At 47.1% G+C, this 16,325-nt stretch overlaps 1 pseudogene; it reads left to right on the forward strand.

The window, feature by feature from the left end:
• The window catches only part of LOC149326528 (arylsulfatase B-like), a 219,435-nt pseudogene that overhangs the window by 59,666 nt on the left and 143,444 nt on the right, over positions 1-16,325 (forward strand).

Below are 16,325 nucleotides of genomic sequence, written 5' to 3' on the forward strand. Positions count from 1 at the left end.
ACAATAGTTAATTCCACAGCCTGCTACAAGCACTCGACATTACCATACTAGGTTATTAGAGCCATATTTTGCACAAGCAGACTTACTTAAGTTTTCTTTTTTTCCCTTGCACCGTGACTCAGTGGAACTGTTCGCCCCGATGTAGTTACACCACCATGGACTAGCGTATGTATTTTCTGAACTGTGTATCTTTTTATGAGTCGGAAACATTTTATTGAGCTGCAGGCTCCTGGATTGTTTCAAGTGCCTTATATGCCGACTGGTTCCTTGCAAATTTTACATGCCTTTTGTACTGCATTTCGGAGATCCTCGTATATCTTGAGGTTTTATTACTTTTCGAATTGTCTATGTTTTACGTTCCATTTATTCTGTGAATTTCCATGCGAATTGGTCTGTATTTTGTATTTCATTTCATTTTTCTTTACGGTGTGAATTGAGCTTCATGCTTGGACTAACCATGGTCTCCAGTATGTCTGTAAATAAAAATCTAAAAATGCCGTTATTTTATCAATACTGGCCAACTTCCCATCTTTCTTAGTCACCGTACACAAGATATTTATGAGTGGTCGGATTTTCACTCGTTTTTTTTTTTCTTCTCATGCCAGTGGCACCTGGGTTACTCGAGTGTCGTGTACACGCCGACCCGAAGAGGCTTCGACTCGTTCTTCGGCATCTACAACTACGGGCAGTACTACTTCAGCCCCCTGACGGACTTCGTGAGTTCAGCTGCTGTTTTAGTGCACTGATCTTTCCATTTACTTGAAACTTCTGCTTCACTTCACACTGCATCGTTCGTCTCTTCTCAACTCGGCCCCACCGCGCTGGCAAAGTGGTTACAGCGCTCAGCTGCTGACCCAAAAGACGCGGGTTCGATCCCAGCCACGGCGCCTGAATTTCGATGGAGGCGAAATTCTAGAGGCCCGTGTGCTGTGCGATGTCAGTGCACGTTAAAGAACCCCAGGTGGTCGAAATTTCCGGAGCCCTTCTCTACGGCGTCTCTCATAGCCTGAGTTGTTCGGGATGTTAAACCCTAATAAACCAAACCAAACCAATCTTCTCAACTCGATCACTGTCTTTATTACCACAAATTAAAAATTACTACAAGAATGAAGTATTGCGCTTGAAAATATCGTATTTAAGATTGTGGTGGCTGTTTGGAACTTCTAAAAAAAATGTTTCTTCGTTTATTTATATTCAACTCGTCAAATGCCCCTGGGCATGAGCGTCGTACATTCGCAATGGCAGACGAGTTCTTCGGTTTGGTTTGGTTTATTGGGGTTTAACCTCTCAAAGGGACTCAGGCTATGAGGGACGCCGTAGTGAAGGGCTCCGGAGATTTCGACCACATGGAGTTCTTTAACGTGCACTGCCATCGCAGAGTACACGGGCCTCTAGAATTTCGCCTCCATCGAAATTCGGATTTCGCGGCCGGGAATGAACCCGCCTCTGTCAGGCCAGCAGCCGAGCGTTGTAACAACTCAGCCACCGCGGCGAGGCAGAACAGTTTTAAAGAAGCGCTTGAAGTGGTGGCGATTGCAATGGAGAACAGCTGCAGCAGGAAGGTCAATCCAGGCCGTGGGCTTTGTTACGAAAAATGAGGAAAGAGGCGATGATGAACGGACTGAAGGTGGGTACACGGTCTTCTCATGGGTGAGGCTCAGGGGTGGGGTTGTGCTGGTATAATGGCAGGGTTAAGCGGGGATTCATAATAGAATCTACGGGAGAAGGAGAGGCGAGATACTTTTCTGTGATATAAAAGTATGAGGAGCTTAGCTTGCGCTTTGAGTTTAGTAGTGCCTGGTGTATATGAATAATCAGAAAAGATAAAACGCGCAGCACGGTTTCGAACGGATTCTAGTAAGTTGATATGGTTAGTTTGGTGTGGGTCCTATATAGCGCATGCGTACACCAGTTCAGGTCAAACGAAGGGGCAGTATGTTAGTAATTTTACAGAAGGAAGGGCTACTCGAAGGTTGCGGCGTGAATAGCCGAGAACACCGTTAGCTTCATTTGCCGGCAGATAGGTTCGGCAGATAGGTTGGCAGATAGGTTCATTCCTAAGTATCTGTAAGAAGTTACGGAGCTGAGGTCAGAGCCAGAAAGTGCGGATTTCCGGATTAGATAGGACTTTCTGCGATGAAAAGCAAGACGATATTATTAGTTTTGGTTTGGTTTGGTTTGGCTTATGGGGGGTTTGCGTCCCAAAGCGACTAAGGCTATGAGAGAAGCCGTAGTGGTGGGCTCCGGAAATTTCTACCACCTGGGGTTCTTTAACGTGCACTGTCATCGAACAGTACACGTCAAGGGAGAAAACCAGCCAAAAAAGACGGAAACACAAGAAGAGAACGACACAGGACAACGGCTGGACTCAAACATGATCACTCAAATAATCAAATTCTTTTGCCGTTAATGCTATCGATGGTGAGCTGACGCAAGCATCACCATGTTTGGCAAGTCGGCGCTGGTGAAGATGGTAATCTTGCTCTGCATTGCAGTAGATGTCCCGGAAAATGTTCCCCACGTTTCGCAGATGTCACCATCCTGGGCTGCGGAAAAACACGGAAGGCTCGTGAAATCTTTGAGGCCTTCCAGATTGCCAAACATGGTGATGCTTGCGTCAGCTCACCATCGATAGCATTAACGGCAAAAGAATTTGATTATATGAGTGATCATGTTTGAGTCCAGCCGTTGTCCTGTGTCGTTCTCTTCTTGTGTTTCCGTCTTTTTTGGCTGGTTTTCTCCGTTGACATGCCTTACCAACAGGCCCACCATTCTTCCCTGCTCCGAACAGTACACGGACCTCTAGAATTTCTCCTCCAAAGAAATTCCAGCCGCCGCGGCCGGGATCGAACCCGCGTCTTTTGGGTCAACAGCCAAGCACCATAACCACTGAGCCACCGCGGCGGCATTATTGGTTTCGCAATGTCGCTAGCGTGAAACGTTTTTTGGGGGCTTATGTGAGTTATAGGATGTAGTCGATTTCCTGGCGTCCAGGTAAATATTGAACGGAAAGCAGTCTTAAGGACATTCGGAATTTCTTATTTTGATATAGGATTGTCATGGTTGTCAAAAAAAGAACAACATCTTAGGGTGTGTGGCTAGTAGTCTTCCACAACTGCCTGGAGTTACTGCGCAACCTATGTAAAGTCGATGCGAAAAATAATCGTTTATCTTTCTTTTTGCAAGAGCTTCGAAATTCCTTTCTGTGGCTGTGCTGCTGCATTTTTCTTACGCACCCGGAACTCTCATCTTTTATTGTTGCTAAATGCTTTAAAGTCACGGTGAACCACGTTGATTGGAATTGTTCTGTACCGGTGATGTTGGTAATGTAATTTTGTAAAAGGCTCCGCATCTTGAGTTTAAACAAACTTCATTTCTTTGCGGCGTCTTGTGAAAAGGCAAATAGTAACGTACCAGAAATTAGCTAGTTCTTCATTGTTAGCTTTGTAGCGGCCTTTGTCATAGATAGCTATTTTATTTTTCGTCTTATTGAAGGTGTAAGTGAAAATGGAGTGAAGCATGAATAACAACATGAGCACTTAACTCTGGCTGGTTCGTTAGCGATCCAAGGTGATTGGTGTGTGACGTGAGCAACAAGTCAAGGACACTAAACGAATTATGAGTCTCTCTAGGTGGTTAAGAATTAAGTTGTGATGCTAACATTAGGCATGAAATTACAAAGTAGCTTTCGGTTTTGTGTTTAGATAATATTTTTTTATTTACGAAATACTGCAGGCCTAAACTCTAGCAGGATGGATATGCATGAAATACGGAAAGAGGCCAGTTTCACAGCAAACATAGATAGAAGAAAAACAAAAATCGTTCCACACGAAGTGGAATATTGTAGGAGTAGAATTTATACAGCAGAAAAAGACAATGATGCACGTTGTGACATTGAAGAAAAAGTGCGACGTCCACAATTAGAGACATGAAATTCTGCAACACATCAAAAAAAATTCTGGAATTAAGCCCAGACAATAATATACCGGCGCGAGATACATGTAAAAAAGATTTCAAAGGAAAGCATGTTTTGGCCGTTCATACCTGGAGTTTAAAGTATGTGTCTCAATCATATTCAAACATAGATGACAGTTATAGTTTAAGGTAGAGAGAGGGTGCGGTAGATGGTCCTTGGCGATCACAAAATGAACAAGGGAGGGGAAAACCTCAGTTTGCTAGAGCCAACGTTTCGACAAGGGGACTTGTCTTCGTCTGGGCAAAGCGTTCATCATCGGCAGGGATTATATAGGGCCTTCGCTCCCAGGAGGAAGGCCCCGGGGGTGGGGAAGGAAAGTGGTGTGGGAGGGGATGCGTGTCAGGAAGGGGAGGGAGGTGAATCATCATTCGCTAGGCTGCAATAGTGCAACAACCTATATCCGGGGGGTATGCAATGAACAAAAGGCTTTGAAGGGGCTGCGACGGGGGGGGGGGGGGGGGGGAGGCGCTGGGTGAACCTGCAAAACTCAGATAAAAGGATTAGTCAGCGTGGTACAGGGAAATGATAACAAGGGGGAAAAAAAGGGGGGGGGGGGCTGGCACTGGAAGGAGAAAGGAAGGGGGGCATTTCCAAGGAAGGACTAGGCAGGGGGGGGGGGGGGGGCGGGAAATGGCTCGTGTTCAGAGAAAGCCAAAAAGTGGGGGCAGAGGGGGTAACAGGAGTGTCATGGTTTCTGAGAACTGGTAGCAGGGGATTAGGAGAAAAAGAAAAAGAAAAAAAAAGGTGAACAAAGGAAGAGGGTGACAAGGCCGGAAATGGGGTGGAAGATATGACTTGGGAAGGGTGCAAGGAGCGACAATATACTTATGTGAGGTTCTAGGAAATAGTCTGACCACGTGCAAGACATTTGTTAATTTAAAATTATGCTGACCCTGGAATGTACCTGAGAGATTCCAGGTTTCCTCTGGACATGTTGATCCCTGTTGGTTGCAGTGTTTTAAATTTGTGGATTAGGAATGCTTCTCTATATTTTCTGTCCCTAGTCGATTTGAAGCCTGACTGAAGAATGAACAAGTTGAGTTCGTCGAATTTGTGATGGCGTTGATTAAAATGGGTCGACACTGCCTTCTGTTCATTCCGTGTTGTGTCAGCCCGGTGCCCGTTTAATCTGGCACTCATTGTTTGTCCGGTTTCTCCGATATATTGTTTCTGGCAGTAGGAGCACTGGAGCATGTAGATAATATTGGACGATGTGCAGTCAAAACTGGTCTTTATATCGAAACTGAAATCGCTTGCCGTACTTTTAACCGTAGTGTCCCTTTGTAAATGTTTGCATGTCTTGCATCTGGGTCGAGAGCATGAAGTTACTGTCGGTGGTGGTTTCTTACCGAGCCTAGCATGCACCAGGATGTCCCTCAGGTTTGTGTTGCGTCTGTATGTTACCCTTGGGGCGTCGGGAAATAGTTTCTTGAGACGGTCGTTACCAGTTAAAATGGGGTGGTATTTCCGCAGGATATTGTTTATGTTTGGAAGCGCGTTTGAGTATTTCGTTATAAGTGCAGGAGGTCGTTGACTGTTAGCTTTTGTTCGTTTTTTAAGAAATACATCTCGTTTCAAAGTGGTTGCTCGTTGGAACGCATTATTAAGGGTTGTCTGTGGATGGTTTCTGGTGATTAGTGTGTTTTTTAGCGAGTGGAGGTGTTTCAGGTAGTCATCGTCGTCGCTACATATTCTTCTTAGTCTCGTTGCCTGTCCTACGAATATACCTTGTTTGCAGTGTCTTGGATGATGGCTAGTGAAATCTAAGTATTGTTGTCGGTCAGTAGGCTTCCTATAAAGTGTGGTTTTGAGCTTGCTATTTTCTAAATGGACAGTGGTGTCAAGGAAATTGACTTGCGTTTTCGAGGAGTTGAAGGTGAATTTAATGCTGGGGTGGAATGAATTGAAATGTGTGACGAATGCCTTCAGGGTCTCAGCCCCATGCTCCCATATCACGAAAATATCGTCTATGTACCGCAGGTATATGAGTGGTTTTTTTAGAAATGAATTTAGAAGTTTAGATTCTAGTAGCCCCATAAAAATGTTCGCGTAGGTGGGTGCGAAGGGAGTGCCCATGCTTGTTCCAAATACTTGAAGGTAGTAAGAAGAATTGAATTCAAAGTAGTTGAGTGTTAGTACCAATTCAAGTAGCGTGAGGTACACTTCAGTTTCGTGCGGGTGAGGACTTTGAGTTAGAATTTTTAAGAGTGCGTCGATACCTTCATTAATGGGAATATTTGTGTACAAAGCGGCGACGTCAAGTGTGACAAGTATGCTATCTGCTGGGATAATGGAAGCGTCATTCAGAGACTCTATTATGCGGAGAAAGTGCGGTGTATCCTCGACAAAGGAAGGGAGGTGGGTGGGAATATCTGCAAGATAGTTGTTCAGGAAAATTGATAAGTTCTCTGTGGGCGTGTTATTGTTTGAATCGATAGGTCTGCCGGGGATATCTGCGGTAAACAAGTCTTCTGCGGAAACCTTATGGATTTTGGGAAGTAGGTAAAAGCGTCCTGCCTGTTTGTTTAGCGGATTTAAGAAGTGGTAATCGGACTGCGTGATTAGTTCTCTTGATAGTAAGTTTGCCAGTTTGTTCAGAATCAATTTGCAGAACTCTGAAGTGGGATCTGAATCTAATTTCCTATAATGACAAGGGTTGTTAAGTTGCCTAAAAGCTTCTTTTTTGTATTTTTCGGCTGGCAGGATAACTATGCTACCTCCTTTGTCTGCAGGTTTAATGACTATATCGGTTCTAGAAGCTAAGTGGTTCAGAGTAGCCTGTTCCGTTGGGGTAACGTTTCTGCGTTTTCGAGCTTGCTTTGTTTGGTCTATAATTTCTTTCGAGACAGATTTAATGTACAAGTCTAATTCGGGACTCTGCTGCCCTTCCGGCGTCCACGTGCTTTCGGCTTTGAGAGGGATGGGATTAGGGCTGGTTACTGCAGTAGGGTGAGCACGTGTTGACCACGTGTTACAGGAAAGAGCTAGGTTAGTAATTGGGGTGTTTGCTTTTTCGGCAAAGAATTCCTTAATTCGCCCGTTTGAGCGCCCGTCTCGGCTGCGGGAGGTGGGTGGTTCGAAACCAACCCACCGCCGGGCACCCACCGGTCAAAAGGGTACAAGCGTCCCCCGGCCTGGCGCTCGGCTTCCTTTAGGGGTGTACGTTTGGGAGAAGTGAAAAACTGCGGAAGTGAAAAACGCTGAACGACTGCGGTTCAGCGCCCGAGACGGGCGCTGAAGATTGCGAATTAAGGAATTCTTTGCCGAAAAAGCAAACACCCCAATTACTAACCTAGCTCTTTCCTGTAACACGTGGTCAACACGTGCTCACCCTACTGCAGTAACCAGCCCTAATCCCATCCCTCTCAAAGCCGAAAGCACGTGGACGCCGGAAGCGCAGCAGAGTCCCGAATTAGACTTGTACATTAAATCTGTCTCGAAAGAAATTATAGACCAAACAAAGCAAGCTCGAAAACGCAGAAACGTTACCCCAACGGAACAGGCTACTCTGAACCACTTAGCTTCTAGAACCGATATAGTCATTAAACCTGCAGACAAAGGAGGTAGCATAGTTATCCTGCCAGCCGAAAAATACAAAAAAGAAGCTTTTAGGCAACTTAACAACCCTTGTCATTATAGGAAATTAGATTCAGATCCCACTTCAGAGTTCTGCAAATTGATTCTGAACAAACTGGCAAACTTACTATCAAGAGAACTAATCACGCAGTCCGATTACCACTTCTTAAATCCGCTAAACAAACAGGCAGGACGCTTTTACCTACTTCCCAAAATCCATAAGGTTTCCGCAGAAGACTTGTTTACCGCAGATATCCCCGGCAGACCTATCGTTTCAAACAATAACACGCCCACAGACAACTTATCAATTTTCCTGAACAACTATCTTGCAGATATTCCTACCCACCTCCCTTCCTTTCTCGAGGATACACCGCACTTTCTCCGCATAATAGAGTCTCTGAATGACGCTTCCATTATCCCAGCAGATAGCATACTTGTCACACTTGACGTCGCCGCTTTGTACACAAATATTCCCATTAATGAAGGTATCGACGCACTCTTAAAAATTCTAACTCAAAGTCCTCACCCGCACGAAACTGAAGTGTACCTCACGCTACTTGAATTGGTACTAACACTCAACTACTTTGAATTCAATTCTTCTTACTACCTTCAAGTATTTGGAACAAGCATGGGCACTCCCTTCGCACCCACCTACGCGAACATTTTTATGGGGCTACTAGAATCTAAACTTCTAAATTCATTTCTAAAAAAACCACTCATATACCTGCGGTACATAGACGATATTTTCATGATATGGGAGCATGGGGCTGAGACCCTGAAGGCATTCGTCACACATTTCAATTCATTCCACCCCAGCATTAAATTCACCTTCAACTCCTCGAAAACGCAAGTCAATTTCCTTGACACCACTGTCCATTTAGAAAATAGCAAGCTCAAAACCACACTTTATAGGAAGCCTACTGACCGACAACAATACTTAGATTTCACTAGCCATCATCCAAGACACTGCAAACAAGGTATATTCGTAGGACAGGCAACGAGACTAAGAAGAATATGTAGCGACGACGATGACTACCTGAAACACCTCCACTCGCTAAAAAACACACTAATCACCAGAAACCATCCACAGACAACCCTTAATAATGCGTTCCAACGAGCAACCACTTTGAAACGAGATGTAGTTCTTAAAAAACGAACAAAAGCTAACAGTCAACGACCTCCTGCACTTATAACGAAATACTCAAACGCGCTTCCAAACATAAACAATATCCTGCGGAAATACCACCCCATTTTAACTGGTAACGACCGTCTCAAGAAACTATTTCCCGATGCACCAAGGGTAACATACAGACGCAACACAAACCTGAGGGACATCCTGGTGCATGCTAGGCTCGGTAAGAAACCACCACCGACAGTAACTTCATGCTCTCGACCCAGATGCAAGACATGCAAACATTTACAAAGCGGCACTACGGTTAAAAGTACGGCAAGCGATTTCAGTTTCGATATAAAGACCAGTTTTGACTGCACATCGTCCAATATTATCTACACGCTCCAGTGCTCTTACTGCCAGAAACAATATATCGGAGAAACCGGACAAACAATGAGTGCCAGATTAAACGGGCACCGGGCTGACACAACACGGAATGAACAGAAGGCAGTGTTGACCCATTTTAATCAACGCCATCACAAATTCGACGAACTCAGCTTGTTCATTCTTCAGTCAGGCTTCAAATCGACTAGGGACAGAAAATACAGAGAAGCATTCCTAATCCACAAATTTAAAACACTGCAACCAACAGGGATCAACATGTCCAGAGGAAACCTGGAATCTCTCAGGTACATTCCAGGGTCAGCATAATTTTAAATTAACAAATGTCTTGCACGTGGTCAGACTATTTCCTAGAACCTCACATAAGTATATTGTCGCTCCTTGCACCCTTCCCAAGTCATATCTTCCACCCCATTTCCGGCCTTGTACGAATTTCGCGTCCTCCCATTCGGGCTCTGCTGTGCTCCTGCTACGTTCCAAAGAATGATGGACACCGTTCTCACCGGGTTGAAGTGGCAGACCTGTCTTGTTTATCTTGACGATGTCATCATTTTTTCCGCAACGTTCACGGAACATCTGCACCGCCTCAGGACTGTCCTCAAAGCCGTTCGATCCGCCAACCTCTCCCTCAAACCAGAAAAATGCCACTTTGGGTTCACCGAATTGAAGTTCCTCGGGCACGTCATTAGTGCTGACGGAATCCGCGCTGACCCAGAGAAGCTTGCTGCCGTTGCTGCCTTTCCGGTCCCCTCCCACAAAAAAGCAGTCCGACGTTTTCTGGGCCTGTGCTCCTATTATCGCCGCTTCATTAGAAACTTCGCCCAGCTCGCCAGCCCTCTGACGCTCTTAACCCGTGATGACACGTCATTTTCCTGGGGCAACGAACAACAGACTGCCTTCGACGAGTTACGACGCCGACTCCAATCACCGCCCATCCTGGCACATTTCGACGAAGATGCCGATACGGAGGTGCACACGGAAGCGAGCAACGTCGGTCTTGGCGCCGTTCTAGTTCAGCGGCCAAACGGTGTCGACAAAGTAATTGCCTACGCCAGCCGCGCACTGTCGCGTGCTGAGTTGAACTACTCTACCACGGAAAAAGAATGTTTAGCGGTAGTCTGGGCCGCCGCCAAGTTCCGCCCATACTTCTATGCCAGATGATGATGATGATGAAAAGCCTTTATTTAATAAAAGAGGTGAGGCTTTCTTAAAGAGCCCCGCAATGGGTGGAGTCCCTATTCCGGGACCCCATTGGTCGAAGCCGCCAGCTTAGCCCTCTTGACCAAAGCCTTTTGGGCCTGAAGGTCCGAGCAGCCAAGCAGGGCCACCTCCCATTCCTCTCTGGTAGGGTTGGGGTGGGGAGAGAGAGCTGAGTTGCGCTGGCAAGCCCAAACCATGTGGTAGGTGTCAGCCACCTCGCCACAGTGTTCACACCTGGCAGTGAACGCGGGATCGAAGTGTTTTAATACTGCCGGGCACAGCATTGTATTAGTGAATAGTCTAAGAAGAACGCGTTCGTTTGCTTTCCCCAGTCCCTTTGCAGGGGCGGGGTACACGCGGTGCCTATCCTTATAATAAGATGTTATGTCTTTGAACGAGAGTAAAGAGCCACCTTCAGGTTTCAGGTGCTCAGGAGCCAATGGGAACGCCCGGAGAATGAGTGCTCGGGCCGCCGCGTCTGCAGCTTCGTTTCCTGCTAGGCCCTGATGGCCCGGAGTCCAAACTATGCAGCGGGGAGTAGGATCGGTGTCTCGGCTGCAGTTCCTTAGTATTCGTTCAGCTAGTGGAGTTATCCAGCCAGCCTCATAATTTTTACACGCCGAACGCGAATCTGTTATGATGTTTTTTGATTTGGTATCAGAAGCAGCTAGGGCGATAGCAACTTGTGTTGTGCCTGGGGCTTGAAAGGAGAGACCATCCACCTGTATTTCTTGATGTATGACCGCGGCAGTGTACCACGCCCCGTGGGTCGGCCCGGCTACATCTACGTAGTAGACACCTTGCTTGTTGCCATAGTGGCGCGCTAAGGCTTCCGCCCTAGCCTGGCGACGACCACTATGGTCTTCCTTATCCATCTTAGTGGGGAGGGGTCGAACTCTGACGGCGCGTCTCCAGAGTTCGGGCACTCGGACCCGCTCCTGAATGTGGAAATCGTGTTGGATGTGAAGCGCGGTTAACAAGTCCCGGCCCGACTTCGTTTGGGCTAGCCTCGTGTATTGATTTGTGAGATGGGCTTCCTTGAGCTCCTGAAAGGTGTTCACCACTCCCAATGCAAGAAGTCTCGCATTGGAGGTGGAGACAGGAAGGTCAAGTGCCCTCTTCATCATTTTACGGATTATTACCTCAACTTTGTCTTCGTCGTGCTTCCGCAAGTGTAGATAAGGGACCGAATAGAGAATTCGGCTGATTACGAAAGCATGGGCCAGCCGAACTGCATCCTTGCTTCGCAAACCCCCTCTCTTATTGGAGACGCGACGGACCATACGGCCCACCTGGTCTCCAATTTTGCGGAGCTTGTGCAATGTTGTGTCTACTCTTCTTTGGCTATTGATGAAGAGTCCGAGTATTCGAATTTCTTTGGCCTCATGTATGGGGCCACTTGTTAAGGAGAGATGTATTTTGGTATTGTCCTTAGGTGATGCCCTAAGGTGTACAAATTCAGATTTGCTGGGTGCGCATTGGAGACCACAGTGCCCTGCGTAGCGATCCACTACGTGAGCGGCTGTTTGCAGGCATTCCTCCATGCGCCCTAAGTTTCCCTCTGTGGCCCAGATCGTGATATCATCGGCATACAGCGCATGCCGTATGCCGTCAATACCCTGCAACTGGTCCGGGAGATGGAGCATCGCCAAATTAAAGAGTAGACCGTTGCGTGTCATCACCGACCACCACTCGCTGTGCTGGCTGAAAAATTTAAAGGACCCTTGCGGCCGCCTAGCACGTTGGGCATTACGCCTGCAGGAATTCGATTTCACCGTCACCTACAAGTCAGGCCGGAAACACACCGACGCTGATACCTTGTCACGCGCTCCCGTCGAACCTCCTCCGCAAGACACCACCGACGATGATAGCTTCCTTGGAGCGGTCAACACATCTGAGCTCGTTTCCAGACAGCGTGCCGACGCCGAGCTCCGTCTGCTCATCGAACATCTCGAAGGTGGGTGCCCTGAAATACCACGAAACCTAGCTCGTGGACTATCGTCGTTCTGCCTGTGGAGAGGGGTGCTTTATAAAAAGAACTCTACTTCAAGTCCGACAACTTACCTGCTCGTCATACCGTCTGATCTGCGGGGTGAAGTCCTCCTTGCCTGCCATGATGAACCGACTTCCGGCCACCTTGGAGTTACCCACACCTTATCCCGAATCCGGCAGACCTATTACTGGCCCAACCTAACTTCAAGTGTCAAGCATTATGTCCGGACATGCCGGCAATGCCAGCGGCGAAAAAAACCCGCGCTCAAGCCTCCTGGACTGCTTCAGTGCATCGAGCCACCACAAATGCCATTTGACAAAGTCGGCATGTACCTTCTGGGGCCATTTCCTCTCTCGTCTTCCGGCCATAAGTGGATCGTAGTCGCTACAGACTACTTGACCCGCTACGCTGAAACGAAGGTCCTTGCGCGAGGTACTGCCGCCGAAGCTGCCCACTTCTTTATGCACGACATCGTGCTTAGACACGGCGCCCCATCGGCCATCATTACTGATCGAGGCAAGGCGTTTACAGCCCGACTCCTACGTGACATCTTAGCGCTTAGCCATACTGCTCATCGACCAACAACAGCGTATCATCCCCAAACCAATGGTCTAACGGAACGGCTCAACAAAACATTGGCGGACATGATCTCGATGTACGTCGACGTTGAACACAAAACCGGGGATGAGGCCTTGCCGTACGTCACCTTCGCATATAATACCGCGACGCAGGAAACCACCCAGTTCACCCCGTTCCGTCTCGTGATGGCAGAGAGGTCCGCATGATGCTAGACGCCATGCTGCCGTACGGCGACGCAGAGCTTCCCCCTGAAGCTGGCCACTTCGTGGAGCAAACAGAGCAGGCCCGTCAGCTGGCCCGCTTGCACATCAAGGACCAGCAATCCGCCGATGCCCGACACTATAACCTTCGGCACAGGGATGTGCACTACGAGCCGGGCGACCACGTGTGGGTGTGGGCACCAGTGCGCCGCAAGGGATTGTGCGAAAAGCTTTTAAATAGGTATTTTGGCCCGTACAGAGTCCTGCGCCGCCTGAACAGCGTCAACTACGAAGTTGTCCCCCATGGAACTGTGGTCGCCGGCCCTCAGCGTCAACGGCCTGAAATCGTGCATGTAGTGCGCTTAAAGCCGTACTTTTCGCGTGACTGAGCGCTGTGTTCACGCTGTTTCGTACCTTATCCCCTTACCCCACGTGTGAACTTGACTCTTCCTGCATGTCATCTAGCGCGCACTGTATAGTTCACCTCACCCCCAGTCTTTTTTTTGTTCCTCCTCCCCTCACTGTACATACCCCATTCCACATCGAGACGATGTTTGCTTTCGCGGGGGGGAATAATGCCACGCGCCTAATGCGCCGCGCGGCCTCCGCGCTGAGTCGAAGACGACGACGAAGCGGCGGTGGGCTCTCGTGGCGCGCTGTTCTGTTCTGTGTCGTGGAGGCTGGCTCCATAATTAAAAGAAGGCTCCCGGTCTTGGGTTCTTCCCGACGTCTACCTTCACGGCTCCTCTGGTCGTGACAATATGTGTATTCCAGTAAAGGTCACTTGTTATCGTCGCTCCCAAGTATTTGAATTCATTAAGCTCAGTAAGGTGACACCCCTGGATTACGTGTGTGAAATGAAGATGACGTTTTTCTCCCGATACGCGTAGAAAGGCTTATTTCTGAGAAGTTTAATTTCATGCCCCATTTATCCGTCCAGTCGCCTACGGAATTTAGGGCTGAGTTCAGTGCAGCTTGATCAGTTTCGGAGCTTTTCTTGAGAATACCACAATTATTTACGAAGAAACCGCTTTTTTATCGCAATAACTTCTACGATGTTAGAAAAAATACCAAAACAAAAGCGGCCCCAAGACGCAATTCCGTGCGGTACTCCTAAGATGAATGGGACAGTTTGAGATCGTTAGTGTTAACATCCTGTGTGGGACCGGCTAATTAAGCGGAAACTTAGTCTATGAGAAATTGAGCAAGACGAGGTGGTTTTAATTTCAGAATGAATTCGTCACGATGGACACAGTCGAAAGCTTTACTGAAGTCTGGAAATATTACATCAACCAGACCTGCTTTCTCAAGAATAGAAAGGAAATGGACAACCGTTGAAATCTCAGCGGCAGTAGAAAATCAGTTTCTAAATCCATGATGACAAGACGATAATATGTTACATTTATCCAAGAAATCAGAGAAGGACTTCGCAACTATATGTTTGAGCATTTCGCAAGAAGATAACATAGAAATAGGGTGGTAGTTATGGACAGAAAGCGTGTTTTTTTGTTTAAGACGAGATTTCTCCAAAGCCGCCGCGGTGGCTCAGCGGTTATGGTGCTCGGCTGCTGACCCAAAAGACGCGGGTTCGATCCCGGCCGCGGCGGCTAGAATTTCTTTGGAGGAGAAATTCTAGAGGCCCGTGTACTGTGCGATGTCAGTGCACGTTAAAGAACCCCAGGTGGTCGAAATTTCCGGAGCCCTCCACTACGGCGTCTCTCATATCCTTAGTCGCTTTGGGACATTAAACCCCATAAACCAAACCAAACCAGATTTCTCCAATTCGTAGCACGAAACCCAAAAACAGTTTGAATTAAAAAAAAAAAAAACACGGCCTTCAAGTGTAGAGCTACGCGTGCATCCTGCATCAAATTGCCACGCGTTACGTTCCCCACCCACCGTTAGTGAAAATAGTTCCGGGGAGGAGGAGAAGGGGGCGGTCCAAGAACTAAGTCACGCGAATACACACACGATGGTGAATGCGTGCGGAAGCCGTTAGGAAATTTGAGAGCAGACCGGCGGCAGGGGGATAGAGAGTCCTCGCCTCATACGTAAGGCTGCGTTGCTCTGTAGGCTGTACGAACTTATGTTTAAACGCTCTTTTATTGCGACATTGGGCATTGCAAGGTATTTCACCTTCCCAGCGCCCTTAGCGCCACGTCTGGCACTAGGTGCAAGACAGATACGGCTGACGCACGCCATGACTTAACCTCGTGAAGCGCATCCACTCTCTGGAGCGCAAGGGCATGTGTTTCACCTGCGTGTGTTTCATCTGGAGTGCCACAAGGTTCTGTGCTCGCACCACTGCTCCTTCTCATATTCATCAGTTTACCTTTCGGCCCCAGATCCATTCTCAGACTATATGTTGACTACGGCAGTCTGTATTCCCCTGTCGAGTGCTTTGATGGTTTGTGTTTGCCACAAACTGACCTTGACAAGGTTTCTGACTGGTACTTGAAGAGGGGCATGACATTGAATGGATCCGTGTGTTTGCCTGTACAGCTTGCTAAAAAAGAAAAAAATCGTGCCTATTAAGGAATAACACAATCCAAGCAATAGAAAATGCTAACTTTCTAGGGGTTATAATCGCAACAAACATAGACTGAACAGCCCACACTGACGTCATATCTGGCAAGGCGTGTCATTTTTTGTATTTTAGAAAGGAATTTTAAAACAGCTTTCCAAGTACTAAGGGAAGATCTGCATTTGACAAATGTCAGGCCTGTGTTGGACTGTGCTTGAGCAGCGTGGAACATTTTCACCGTTATTCTCATATACAGGTTGGAAAAGGTAATGAAACGCACCGCGAGGTTTGTGACTGGTAATTATAACTTTCGTGTAAAAAGCTGATAATATCGTCACCGCATTGGGTGGAAGAGTTTGCCCATCCAGAGAAAAATCTGCAGACTGATGTTCTCATATGGTATGTAGTATGATTGTACAGGTAATAATAAAAGCGCTTATCTAAAGCGCCCACAATACATATCGGAGAGAGTATACAACAGAAAATTGTCTACAGCTATCAATGCCGTATTACTGTGTTCATTTTTCCTAGCACAATTCCTGACTGGAATAATATTTTGAATGATGTGGTGTGCGCACCAAATTTAAAATATATTTATTGAAATTATAACTTAGTGTGCTTATATTATGTTACCGTTAATACTAACTAGTTGAGAATTCATATTCTTGTTTTCTTATGTTGTGTTGCTTAGCTGATATGTTGCCCATATCCTCTTTGCGGGTTATATCTGAAGTCGTCAATTCCCCTACAATAATGCCTCATGG

This window comes from Amblyomma mixtum, chromosome 10, assembly GCF_055824585.1.
Source record: "Amblyomma mixtum isolate Tamu chromosome 10, ASM5582458v1, whole genome shotgun sequence".
Taxonomy (NCBI): domain Eukaryota; kingdom Metazoa; phylum Arthropoda; class Arachnida; order Ixodida; family Ixodidae; genus Amblyomma; species Amblyomma mixtum.